Raw genomic sequence first — 14219 nt, 5'->3', positions numbered from 1 at the left:
AAAAAGAAAAGTAAGTGATATTCATACAAGCAATGGCTTGCAGGGTTTTTCTTTTTAGTTTTCATACATGTAAAACTAAAGCTTTAATACCAGAGTAAATCAAAGTGGGAATCTTCAGTCGGAGCTTGCTAAAGGGCAGTGTCTGCAACTCATATTGCATTCAACTCCTTACAAGAAGAAAGGTGATTTGTCAATACCAGCAGCTTAGTCTATAAACAGCATGTTGAAACTTCATGCATAATTGTAATCACTATCAATTTACTGCTCATATTACAGGGCAGCTAGAAGGTTGGGAGCGACTGAGATCCACTTCCATAAACAGCAGACAAGTAAATAATGTAAGTAACTGCACTTGTCTGTCTATGTTCACTTTCATTCATAGATCATACCTAGGCTTTAATGGTTTTTATATATATATATATGTGTGTGTGTGTGTGTATATATATTTATATACATAGGGAAGCATGAGCCAAAATACATACCGTCCCTTTCTGCTGTTGCTGGGTGCTAAGTGCTGGGTTCTGCAATGCTAACTGAAGTAGAAGGCAGAAGAGTATTTTTATAAGTATTGGAAATATTGAGGCCTGATGTCCTTTGGATTTGTGTCTTGACTGATCAAGGGAAGGGAGATGTGAGAAGTGAGAAAAGAAGAACTTCATCTGAACCTTTTTTTTCTGAGCTCTATTCAAGGTATATACCCTCATGCCTATAAGCTCCTGGACTTCCCTTTGGCTGGGGCATGAATGGTATCCTTTCTCTGCTTCTGTCTATCCATCTATTTTCATGAAATTTGTAGAAACCTAATTATCTTTTGGACTGATGTCAAACTGCATTAAAATCAACCTGTAGATTCCAAAGATGTTGAGAAAGACGTGTAGACAAACACACAGACTAAATGTCTAGCTTCATTTCCACAGGAAAAATGGACTAAAATACAGGGTGGTTTTTTTTCAGTAAATTAGGTGGATAGCACAGAGTGGGAATATTTTAGTTTAGGATTGATGTAGATGTTGACAAAATTGTATCTTTTTACATAATCAGGTCTTCAATGGGAAAATATGCTGCGAAGCCACAGAAGCCACAGCCAGAGGTGATGGCTCACTATGCTAGGTGCTATTCAGGTAGATAGGGACAGTTCCATTTCCATTGGATTGCTTTTGATCTATGAAGACAGAAAAAAAAAACAGACAAAAGGTTGAAATACAAAGAAGAAAACCATACTGTTAATGCAAATTATATATCTCTGTTCTTTCCCTTTTTTATTCCCTACCACTCTCTGAGCCTTACTATAAAGCTTGACAAAAGAATCTGTGTCCTGATAAACTGGTACATAGGGAGTAAAAATGTGCCTTCATTCCTAAAGTCTTGTCCTCAAACTGCAGAAAATTATGCAAAAAAAAAAGTTCAGAAAATTGTTTAGGAACCTCTTTACATGGCCTGAAAGAAGATACAGAAACTGTTGTGAAAGAGGCAGACAAGTGACTGGCATCATTTGTTGCCTGGAGAGAACAGGGAGACAGGATAAGTGACAAGAATAACAGTACCACCTGGCAGAAATGTACCTTTCTCATGAGCAATTCAAAGCCTACTCAGGGATATTATCCTGCTGCACATCAACACAGAGTCTGAGCTGAACTGAAGATGCTGGGGGATTTCACAGAGACTTTATCTTTTTTCTCCCTTTTTAGGTAATATTACTGTCAGGGGTTTTGTTTTGTTTTGCTTTTAAATTATGGCTATTATTAAAAACTAGTTTGTAGTTGATTTGCTTTGCAGGTTCCTTGAAAGCCTCTGGAGCGAAAGGAAGCAGCATGGTTACACAGCAACACGGGGCTGGAGAGGACTGCTGAGGTGGATGGAGCTGTTCATGTCACTCATACCTGGAGAGGCTGCAAGGAGGAGAGAGGCTTTGCAGCTTTCCATCAAGTAGTCACATTCTGGATTCGTGCCGTTTTCTCTTTCAGTTTAAGACATACAGTGGCAGTGCTGTGCCAGATCAGAGGTGAATCTGGCTGCTCATCCCGTACTTGACAATGGTCAGTAGCAATGATAGGAGAGCATAAGAAGCCTGCAGCTGTATAACAACCTGTGGTTAGGAAACCTAAGTGACATAAGTATCTTTAATAGTCCTTGTTGATTTTTTCTTCCATAATTTTGTCTACTGTCTTTTGGAAGCCTTCTATGTTGGTAAGATCCAGGAGGTCTTGTGTTTTATTCCCCACAACAAAAAATACTCTGTTCCCAGTTGTTTTGCACCTTGTTTTGAGCTCTGTGATCTGCATTCCCAGGAGCTGGACATAAATCTGATGATTCACAGGTCTGCATTTGCCCTTATTGATCTGATATTGATAAAAGGAACACTGAAATGATCAGAGTCTAAAGTCATTGATGTCATTGTCATGACATCATCTATTGAGAAAGATGGTAGGTGTTTCCTGGAGAGCTGGGATATGTGGCTTGTCATCAGATTCAAATACAGTAATCCAGTTTGGACATGATGGACCAAAGGGTCTTCATGCTCAGAAATGTGGTTAGGCGAAAGGACAAAGTTTCTTAGATTTTAGAGTTAAAGAAATCAAGGTCTGTGGGGAGGCCAACAGATAAAGTCTGAAAAATGACACAAGTCCTTTCTCAGTCCAAAATGTAAGGTTACAAAGCTAAATACAGGCCCAGAAGCATGAAACAACTGACCTGAGACAAGCATGTGCGACTGAAAGCTTTCTCTGTTGTTTCCAATCTCTTAGGTCTACTAAGAGGTACAACTTCCTACCAATCTTAACTCACTTATACAGATCATTATAGATGCAATGCTATCAGTCATCTAATTCATTTGTAGATACTGATGGAGTCTAGCCGCAGGACGTTACAACACAAGCCTCTTGCTTTGTCTCTCTGAGCTGTGAATGAACTCTTTCCAACAAAGTTTTAGAGAAGAATCTCATTTTTCAGTCTTGCTGAAGTTAGCTACAGTCAACAGCAGTTTTCTGAAGACCTGAACTCTTGATGGCTTTCTGATATGTTACATGTGGAACTGGCTGCCTCCGTTGAAAATCAGAAAAATAGTTGATGTTGATATATTTTGGATAACTGAGCTCACTGAAAATCAAAAGAATAATATATTTTTTACACTTTGATCACCTAGAGATATTGTTTTGAGTAGTGAAATGAAGAGTTTGAGTTGTTCTTCCTTGGAAATGATCTCTTAATTATTTTGTGATTTTAAGGTTTTCTATCCTTTTGTGACCCTGAAGAACTCTAGTTCTTTTAGTATTGCTGTCAAGGCTTGTGTTTTGTTTTCTGTATCTTTTTGTTGGTGCTGGGAGTACTAAAGGCCTCTTGATAAAGTTATTTTGATGTAGTGCTATTGATATTTGTCAATAGCATTAATCTTCCTACTAATTTATTGCCTTTATACACAATGGACTGTTCCTTTAGAAGGGTGACTTTCTCTTTCTAAGTACACCCTTTTCTCTTAGACAAAAACATGGGGAAAAACAAAACATCTTTTCCATGGATTCATGGCTTGCTTTTTTTTTTTTTTCCAAAATTCAAAGTGAACTCGTACAAATGAAAGTGTGTCAGAAAGCTGTTAATTTTGTTGACAGCATTGCTTTACTGCAAAGATTAATCTTCATATATGACTGATTTTTTTCACCCTCTTATTCATCTCTGAATGATGTCCAGATGAGCTACTCTGGAATAACAGCATGCTGAAATTTCAGAACGTCTCAACAATCTTTAAAAGATGGTGCAATATGTCAAAAGAACCTAATTTCCCCTAAAATTGCTTTAAAATAGAGTAAAAGTGATACGTCATGGTATTTATAGGGAAATATGAAAGCATACTACAAATAACTAGGAGGAAGTCACAGAAGGGCAGGAGTATTGGGCAGTTTGCTGTCATGGCACTCACGTGATTGTCATTAAGAATATTTATTTACAAAGTGTGTTGTTTTCTTACCAGCTCATTATATTAGTTCCTCATTGTGGAGATTTATCTGAGATTAAAAATTATAACCAGCATTGTTATGAACTAATGAAAACATCTAACTTGGATGCTTTTAGAGCATTAAATGGAATTAGTGACAGCACCATTTAATTTCATTTTGGTGAGGTTATTATCACCTACATATTCCTTCCATGAAATGGGACCATAACTACTTCAGTGGCTGTAATGATAGCACACACGATATTTCTTTGTTTCTGTATTTAGGTCAGCTGTCGCTATTAGATAATGTTCATCATTAGGAAGGCAAAGTGGTCTATTAGAGGGAGGCTCTCTCCTCTGGTGATATAGGAAACCTCAGATGATCTTTTGTGCCTTCATGTGAAAGCACAAGGAGCATGCACTGGGATCTACATGTTGTGGCAAATAATTTTCAGGAGTATCCTGCTGGCAGTTCATACCAGGGGAGACAGGGGGAACAAGCCCTCCATTTTGCAAAACTTACATGCAGTGTATGACTCAGGTTCATGATGGATGTGGTCCCCCACCTCCCAGTTTTTGAATGACTTCTAATCAGGGCCACAGAGAGCCGCAACATTTATCAGATGGCTTCCCTTCTTCAGGTCTTCATTCACAAATTCGCTTCTGTGCAATGATGCCCAAGACAGCACTAGTGAGTTCGCTGAAGCTATCGGAAGCAGGATAGCTGTATTTTTGTGGCACTCTGCCCAGGTTAATAAGCCCTGCTTCTCAGCAGTGCTAATTAGGCGAAGCAGAGATCTCCATGGCGGTGAGTATATTCATTCTGATGCGCAGTTATTTCGGGCAGCTCCACATGGTATTGCATTGTGCTGGTAGACCTACCCTCAGCATCAAGGACATTAAGAGGGAACCCTGTCCAATAGCTCTGTAGGCTTCCAGCTCTCTCTTCTTCCAGTAAATGCAGTGCAGGTTTTTCTCATAAATTATCTAAGTGATACTCCTTAGAGACAGACCTACTACCTGACCGAAATGCTGCCTTCTGAGATGAGTAGAAATACACTCATTGACTCAAATAGAATGAAATCCTGACTCCAAGCGAGCAGTGTGAAGTAGACAAACTTGTCTGAAAAGCTGTAAATTAAACAACTACCTAAAAAGTCAGCGTTGGACACTAGCCTGTCAGATGTTATTGGCTTTTGTCACTAGCCACCAGAGGCAAGATAGCTTAGCTGGCAAGGGTAAGGAGCTCGTTTTACCATTATTGTGCAATCAGTACCCCACTGTGCCTTGCAGCTGTGGAAACCGGCACCCAGAGCATGTGAAAATGTCATCACCAGTGTGGGGGCTGCTGAACTGTGCCTGTCACTTTGCACCCTTGGGACAGCCTCGCTGGACTTGCCGGCACGTGTAGGGAAAGCAGGGGGAGTAGATGTGTGCCCTGGGGAGCCCTTGGGGACGCCAAAGAGCTGATTTGCATATAAAAAAATTAGGACCAAAGAAATAAAATCTTCCCAGTGTGTACTGAGGAGTGACTGGGGGGACAACTCCCACTTCCAGCTGAACAGAGCTTCTTGGGTGCTTTAGGTTGGGTCCCAATTTCTCTTCTGTAATAGCCCATCCCCTTCCTCTTCTGCCACAGTCAACACCATAAATTTCTTTAAAGACAACCTCCTTTGTATAACATGTGCATAATAAACACCCTATGGCACACCACGTGGCACCTCCCAGGGAGTGCTGGACACCTGTGGCTTGGGAGCTGCTGTTGCAGGAGACCCCTCATCGCTCATCTCTCCGTCGGGTGCAACAGCCAGCCTTTGGCTCAGTGTCTCCACTACTTGCCCTGGTAAAGGATTCTTCTCTCTTCCTTCCCAGATGATGCAGAAGCTGCAGTGAGATGGCCTGGGGACCTTGCGGGTGTGGATCCCGTGAGGCGAGCAGAGCTGGTCAGAAGCGAGGGCTCTGCAGGGTGCCAGCCTCTCCCAGCTGATGCAGGTGGGTCTGCTCCTGTCCTGCACCCAAAACTAAGTCTCTGGCTCCCTGGGGTTGAGCGTGAAGCAGTGCAAGGCAGGGTGAGTTTAATCCCCTTTCCATGGCCCTAGTGCTCATAGACTTCAGTTCAGCCCAGGGAGGGGACAATGCTGAACCTTACAACCAGTTGTTGCATTTTTCCCAAGGTGCATTTCCTTGCCCTGCAATTCAAATTTGAAAGCTGCTGCCTAGACATAGTTTGCAGCTAGTGTTTTGCTATGAACAGTGTGGAAATGAATCATAGAATCATAGAATCATTAAGGTTGGAAAAGACCTCTAAGATCATCGAGTCCAAACGTCAACCCAACACCACCATGCCCACTAAACCATGTCCCTAAGTGCCTCATCTACACGTCTTTTAAATACCTCCAGGGATGGGGACTCCACCACTTCCCTGGGCAGCCTGTTCCAATGTTTCACCACTCTTCCAGTAAAGAAATTTTTCCTCACATCCAATCTAAACCTCCCCTGGTGCAACTTGAGGCCATTTCCTCTCGTCCTAGCACTAGTTACTTGGGAGAAGAGACCGACCCCCACCTCACTACAACCTCCTTTCAGGGAGTTGTAGAGAGCGATGAGGTCTCCCCTGAGCCTTCTTTTCTGCAGGCTAAACAACCCCAGTTCCCTCAGCCGCTCCTCATCAGACTTGTTCTCCAGACCCCTCACCAGCTTCGTTGCCCTTCTCTGGACACGCTCCAGCACCTCGATGTCCTTCTTGTAGTGAGGGGCCCAAAACTGAACACAGGATTCGAGGTGCGGCCTCACCAGTGCCGAGTACAGGGGCACGATCACTTCCCTACTCCTACTGGCCACACTATTTCTGATACAGACCAGGATGCCATTGGCCTTCTTGGCCGCCTGGGCACGCTGCCGGCTCATGTTCAGCCGGCTGTCGACCAGCACCCCCAGGTCCTTTTCCGACAGGCAGCTTTCCAGCCACTCTTGCCCAAGCCTGTAGCGCTGCATGGGGTTGTTGTGGCTGAAGTGCAGGACCCGGCACTTGGCCTTGTTGAATCTCATACAGTTGGCCTCAGCCCATCGATCCAGCCTGTCCAGGTCCCTCTGCAGAGCCTTCCTACCCTCGAGCAGATCAACACTCCCGCCCAACTTGGTGTTGTCTGCAAACTTACTGAGGGTGCACTCGATCCCCTCATCCAGATCATCGATAAAGATATTAAACAAGACTGGCCCCAAAACTGAGCCCTGGGGAACACCGCTCATGACTGGCTACCAACTGGATGTAACTCATTCACCACAACTCTCTGGGCCCGGCTGTCCAGCCAGTTTTTGACCCAGCGCAGAGTCCACCTGTCTAAGCCGTGAGCCGCCAGCTCATTCTCTAGGAGAATGCTGTGGGAGACAGTGTCAAAGGCCTTACTGAAGTCCAGGTAGACCACATCCACAGCCTTTCCCTCATCCACTAGGCGGGTCACCTGGTCCTAGAAGGAGATCAGGTTGGTCAAGCAGGACCTGCCTCTCATGAACCCGTGCTGGCTGGGCCTGATCCCCTGGTTGTCCCGCACATGCCTTGTGAGCGCCCTCAAGATGAACCGCTCCATAATCTTCCCCGGCACCGAGGTCAGGCTGACAGGCCTGTAGTTCCCCGGATCCTCCTTCCGGCCCTTCTTGTAGATGGGCGTCACATTGGCAAGCCTCCAGTCGTCCGGGACCTCCCCTGTTAACCAGGACTGCTGATAAATGATGGAGCGTGGCTTGGCGAGCTCCTCCGCCAGCTCCCTCAGCACTCTCGGGTGGATCCCATCCGGCCCCATGGACTTGTGAGCGTCCAGGTGGCGTAGCAGGTCATTGACTGCTTCCTCTTGGATTATGGGGAGTTCATCCTGCTCGCCGTCCCTGTCTTCCAGCTCGGGGGGCTGAATACCTTGAGGATAACTGGTCTGACTATTAAAGACTGAGGCAAAGAAGGCATTAAGTACCTCAGCCTTTTCCTCATTCTCGGTGACAATGTTCCCCCCCGCATCCAATAAAGGATGGAGATTCTCCTTGGCTCTCATTTTGTCATTAATATATTTGTAAAAACATTTTTTATTGTCTCTAACGACAACATGCCCAACATGATCAAACCATTACACTGCCCACTCTCTGCTTGTTCCAGGGACAGAGCCTTCAATACAGGTATTGATAGCAAAATTAGCATGGTGTACAAGACAGAGGAATCTGCGAGGTGGCCCAGGATGAGCCATGTTCTCAGTCGAGAGAGTATCAGGGCATTACTTTGGTTTAACAGAAGTTAAACTTTGTAATGCCTTACTTGTGAAAGCTCACAACAACCCAAATGTCATCCTTGTAAGATCAGAGCCAAATAGCACTTCACTCAAAGTGTGCTACTTCCAGGCAGGATTCTCTCTCTTCTTCTTTTCTTTTTTTTTTTTTTAAAGAACATTATGTGGGCCCACTTGAATCAGAATATACTAATTGGATTATATATGCTGCATTTGATCAAGTAATTGAAATAAATTGAAGGGCTAATGATGACTCACTGTTTTGGTGAACCCCCACGGAATAAACAGCCATAACATGGCATTAACCTGTTTCATGAAAACATTTTCTGAAGTTATGGTCTTTGATCAGCTCTCCTATGGCAAATTGACACTGCACTGATGATCATAAAATCAATGTGCAGGGACAGAAATTGGGTTGCTGTTTCAGTGGAATGAAGAGCATGCCCTGTGGGTGCCATGCACATTTTATATCTCTCCCATGACCTTTTTTAAACCTGTTGACAGGGCTACAAATAATCATACTCGCCCTCAATGTTTCCCTCAAAATAGGACTGTAATGTAGTCCCTTCCCATAGCTGTAGCTCATCTCTGAGTAAGGCCTTGAGCTCCAGCTTCCCACATGAACAAGTTCACTCTTTTGCTTGCTTGATGCCCCAAAGACATCTACTATGGCTCTGAGGAGCACTGGGTGAATCTCTGCTCACATCCCTGAATGCCATGTACTCCCCAAGCACCTCTGTTTTGGGAGCCGAAGGTTGCGTCTTCCTTGCCTGCAGGGGTAGCCACAGAACAGCAAGAGAAAAGGCCACCTCTGCCTGCTTCCAAAGCTGTCATTCATTAGCACTGGTTACTGCTCACCAGTGCTGCAGTGTGTGACTAATAGCAGTGGGCTGATGCTCAATGCTGCGTATCAGGGCAGGGCTGAACTCTCCCCTACCATGCCTCTGAGCAGCACAGTGCTAAAGGTGGTCTAAACATTTCATATGATATTATCAGTCTGTCCTGCAAACCACAGGGAATGTAGCAATGCAGGGAAATACACTCCAAATGCTAAATACATACCGTAACTGTCAGCTTTAAGGATAACCAGATTCATAGAGGTACGGAAAAGGTATCAAAACAAACCCTTGTCTCTCAGATGATGTGATGTATACTGTTGCAAGCAGAAGTACTGATAATCAGGAAACTATTCTACTACGTCAATATACTTGACAAGCTAAAAAATAGCTACAAAATTTCATGAATATTTCTGTGTAAATTGCATTTAAATTAATGTCAGTGCTTCCCCTTGTAGATTCCAAATTAGCAGCTATTCTTCTGTTAACGTAAATTTAACTTGTTGTTGTTTTTCTTTACTTTTGTACCAGCCTGATTCCAGTAGAAACTGAAGCACAAACTTCAGAAGGACGCTTCTCAAAGCGTCCAGATGGCAACAATAATTATTTATTATCTTTAGCTACCATGATTATGTTGCCCAATCTGTGATATTGTAAATCAGTTTTCAGATGGTCATAGGAGTTGTACCAAGATTAGTGAAAAAAATTGCTCATTATACGTTTGTTCAGAAGGATTGAACAATCAGAGAACTGCAGTTCTTTCAACATAAGTAAATCTATATGGAAGTTTAGATCTAAAAGGGACTCTGGGCATGGAGGGGCCAGCGTGGTGGGATGCGTACAATGAGGAATACATCATTCATGTGGCACGGAGTCTGGGTTTCTCTGAAATCCGCACAGTCAAGGGCTGTGCTATTTTCTTTTTACTGGAGCCAAATTACAGTGTAAAATGGGACAAAACTCTTCGTTGGGCTAATGCAAAAGCATGGCATTCAGTTGCAAGAGCACTGAGATTCTGAAGTGAGGGTGCAGCCCCAGTGCAATTTTTGAGATTTGCGTGTTTTTATTACAAGCTTGCATAGGATTTGCCCTCCAGAGTTTATTTTTTCCCTTAACCTAATTCTATCCAATCTGTCATATTTTCTTAGCAATGTTCTGAGGCCACAATTTTTTTTTTCTTGCTGGAAAAATTAGCTCTAACTGTTCTATATTTGCAGGGTAATAGTGACACTGGAATGAAGGGAATGGCACACTGATTTTCAGCAAGGCTTTCATAAATTGTCTGCTTAGATTTATGATATGTCACTTGATTTACAGCATTCCTTTTTTTGTGTATGCTGTTGTCTGTTAACATTTCTACAATAACCCTTTTCCTTTTTTTTTAGCTTCTTGGAGTCTAAGGTAACACATCTTTACAATTGTATTTTTAAATTTGGATAACTTGATAGTCATAATTGCTGACTCTTAATAAGAATAGAGCTTCTTTTTCAAGATCCTGTTTCTTCTTGAGCCCCTGATGCCTTTGTTTTTCATCTTACAACTACTGTAAAAAAAAAAAAAATGCAGTTTAAATTTTAAAGGTGCTAAAACTTACGCTGACAAATAAATCTGTCTTCTGGTATGCTCAGAATTGCTCCTAAGTTTGATGTATTTTAGACTCCTCAGGGTCTCCAGGTTTTTCTGGAAGATAGTCAGTGGTCAAAGGTGCTAAGTTTCTATTTTCTCAAGGCATGAAGACTGAATTTTGTTGTTTTTATAATGAACACACTATAGTATCTTGATTGGAGGGAGTTCAAGGAATTTTCCCTCACATCCCTTCAGGCTGTGCACTTATGGCAATTAAGAGTCTATTTATGGTCCAGAGCATCATTTCCCACGCTGTAGTATATAAATGCTGTCCAAGTGAGTGCCTCTTCCTGCTTGTGTGCATTACCGGGGGCTGGTCTTGCCACCATCAAGGGTAGTATATTAATAGATCACATTCTCCCTCCAGCTGAAGGGAAGAAAAATGATGATTCAGATAACTGTTACAAACTCACAGGAGGCCCTTCAGGTTCCACAAAGCTCCTGTTTTCCTTTTGCCCATCACTGGCTAATACTTGTCACTGGAAAACATCTCTTTCTGACACGTGATGTTACCTACCCCGGCTCATGCTGCTCAGTGAGAAAGAAGTTCCTTTCCCTTGTGGTGTCCATGAAAGTTACATATACAGTTTTAGAGAAAGGCACAAGACTGTTTTCAAAGACTGCTAGGAGGAGGAATGTAATGCTTTGTTGTTTGCCAGTTAGTGGTCAATTGCTCTCAACAATAAAGAAATATGGATGTACAAGCATGGCAGGAACATATTACAACAGTATTAACAATGGGGTTATTAGGTCCAGAAACAGATACACAGAACTGAAAACCACAGTGATGATCACTATTTCTATATTGGATTAACGCCAAGGTCAGGTCTCTCTGTTTCAGCTGACAAGCTGCCAGACTGCTCACATGCACTCGGTGTGCGGCATCAGTTTTTCAGCAAAATCCTCAGGTCAGCTATTGCCTTTATTGTCTGGGACCAACCACCACGGTGGGCTTGCTTAGTCCTTTGTGGATGAACCACCCCCATGGCTGTCTTTAATCCCTGTATTCACAACCATGTCCCCAAGGTCCTTAGGTTGGTCCAACACCAGGAGTGTGATGTGATAACCGACAGCTTTGGAAATATCCCCAAGCACGTCCAGTATTGGTTTTGGCTGTCATAGCCAGGGTTCTTGACTGTCTGCTGTTCTTACCGTTGTTTCTCTTTCTTTGAGCACACTGCAATAGAGCACGTGGGTAATTTGCAAGGTAGTGAGCTACAAGGTGAACATCTCATGTAACTTGATCTGTATTTTCCTTTCCTTTTTTTCTTTTAGTTTGAGGTCCATTAGGCTATTTTCCCATGTAATTTAAGACTGAAGACATTGTTGTGGTTTGGGTTTTTTTTTTCCTTCCCTTACTGCAAGTATGTTTCCTAGTAATTTAAGAATTTTTCTCCAAACTTGCAAATTGTCAGGAGGCTTTTACCTCCTAATTCATTAGGTAGCTATGGTTAGGCTTCCTATGGCATAGCCTAGACTCGTATGCATCTACAAGGGGAGCCAAAGTGTGTGAAGTTGATTATAAGAAATGCCAATGACATGGCTCATGTTCTCTCTGCTCTTGCAAGGACACAGACGATTTCTGCTGTGATTTGGGAGCACGTCTGTCTTGGGCAGATTTCATACGGAGATCAAAACAAGGACTGAACAAGATGCTTCAGACAGCACTGCTGAGGAAAAAGAAGAACAAATGCTGTCCGAGACAGGAAAAGAAAAAGGAGAAAAATATATTTCCTATCATCTTGTAACTGTTGACTAAAAGAGCTTACATTTAAGGCCTGGCTTGTCAAGAAATATAGCAACATCTGTTTTTGCAAAGCATGCTGCAAGCCTTTGAATACAGACAAAGCATAAAACTCCTACCCATATGACAATCGGACTCCATGTACAAAATAACAAGGCTTTTTCAGATCATATGAGGTGTATTACCAGTTACTTTACTGCCAAGAACTATGAAGAAAGATGCAGCACAGAATTTGCCACTGAAGATGATCGTTTGTCTAACTTTATTCCTTGAATCTTTTACTGGAACCTCCTTAAGCTCCGATTTAGCAAGGCAGTGACTTCTCTTGAGACTTCGACTGCTGCTGTTATCCTCCCCAGCTGTCCACTCTGTCTCTACTGCAAGGCTGGGTAAAATCAGTGAAGGTGATTTTAGAGAGCCATGATGATGGCTGTGGCCTTTGCATACTTCTTTCATGAATAATTGGGCTGTCCATGTGCTGAGTGGGAAGGGAAGGTGGAAATCTCTAAGCCTTTTCAGCTATCCTAAGAGATAAGATCATTGAAATAATCAAGGATAAATGCTGTCTGTGTACTGTTTTAAAGATGTTGTGCCTATTAAACTTTCTCCCGATCTTTTCTAATTATCTTTAAATTTTAATTTGGTATTTCTAGGTATGTTCTGAGGCAGAGGAACACAAGAATTCTGTGGTGGAAATAAAACCTGGAAGGAGGACACACCAAATCAGCTCTGTTCCTGGATGATTGGGGGTAGCTTGTGCTTCTGCCAGGGTACAAAGGGTACACTAAGTTTAAAGGTTTGCCAGCTAGGGCTCAGAAGAACTTTCTTAAGGGAAAAGAAAAAGTCTGAAAAAAACCCTTCAGACAATTCTCCTTTCCCCCCCTTCATCTAAAGAAAAGTAGCTGAGGTGTGGTAATAGCACAGTCTGACACAGCTGAGAGCGAGCCTGTGCACAGTAATCAGAGGGAAAACACAGGGACCAGGATTGTCTTTTAATTTGCCCATTGCCTGAGGATGAAGGGAAGCTACTGTCAGTCACAAAGTGCAAAGGAAGATATTCTAGTGTGCTCGGGACTGCAAAAGGGGCTCTGTTATCCCTCCAGTGATCTATGAGTAATTTCTGACATAAAACCTCCAAGTCATTTGCCAAGCCTATTTGAGAGAGAACGGTAACAAACATTTCTTCTAGGAGTTCTGGAGAAAAAAAAAAAAGAAAAAAAAAATCCCTCCTGCCCTTTATTTTGCCTGGTATTATCTGCTGTACAAATGTCATTAAGTGACATTTCTCTCCTAGAGGCCATCCAGTATATATGAGGATTATTATTCCCCCCTTCTCCTCTCTCCAACTGAAAAACAGATAGAGGCTGACAGTTAATGAGGGGGACTCTAATCTGACAGTGCTATGAAAGCTGCTGCCAGAAAAGATCTTGATAATGGCATAAGAAATCCTTTCTATCTTATACTACCATTAAGGCGCCTGTCTGCAGCAGGGAATTCAGGATATTCTCCTCTAATAGAAGCTTGTTAGATCTGTATCCTCTTGTACTTCTGCGACCTGTTTAAGAGGAAAACTCAAAACAGTTGTAGGGAAAATAAAAGAAAATAAAGGCATTCAAAATATAAAGACCTACTGAGATTAAATTCCTAAATGGGAGTTTGTTGCCATTGTTCTGTGCTCAACAATTAAGGCGGATTTTGCTTTCAGTTACTGTTATCGCAGAGTTACTCTGTGTGCATATATATATGTGTATAGAAATGGAGATTTCACTGTGGGAAGTACTGTGTATTATGTGGGACTTTCTGAACTGGAGAAC

At 42.6% G+C, this 14219-nt stretch overlaps 1 long non-coding RNA gene across 1 annotated transcript; it reads left to right on the top strand.

The window, feature by feature from the left end:
* The first annotated feature begins 260 nt into the window (after positions 1-260).
* On the top strand, positions 261-13128 carry LOC143155465 (uncharacterized). Its single transcript, XR_012994420.1, has 3 exons — positions 261-338; positions 5801-5920; positions 12230-13128. It is a non-coding gene; the product is annotated as an uncharacterized LOC143155465 (long non-coding RNA).
* The last annotated feature ends 1091 nt before the right edge of the window (positions 13129-14219 follow it).

The sequence above is a fragment of the Aptenodytes patagonicus genome, chromosome 1 (assembly GCF_965638725.1).
Source record: "Aptenodytes patagonicus chromosome 1, bAptPat1.pri.cur, whole genome shotgun sequence".
NCBI lineage: Eukaryota > Metazoa > Chordata > Aves > Sphenisciformes > Spheniscidae > Aptenodytes > Aptenodytes patagonicus.
Note: the sequence above shows the minus strand (reverse complement) of the source record. Positions and strands in the feature narration are given on the sequence as shown.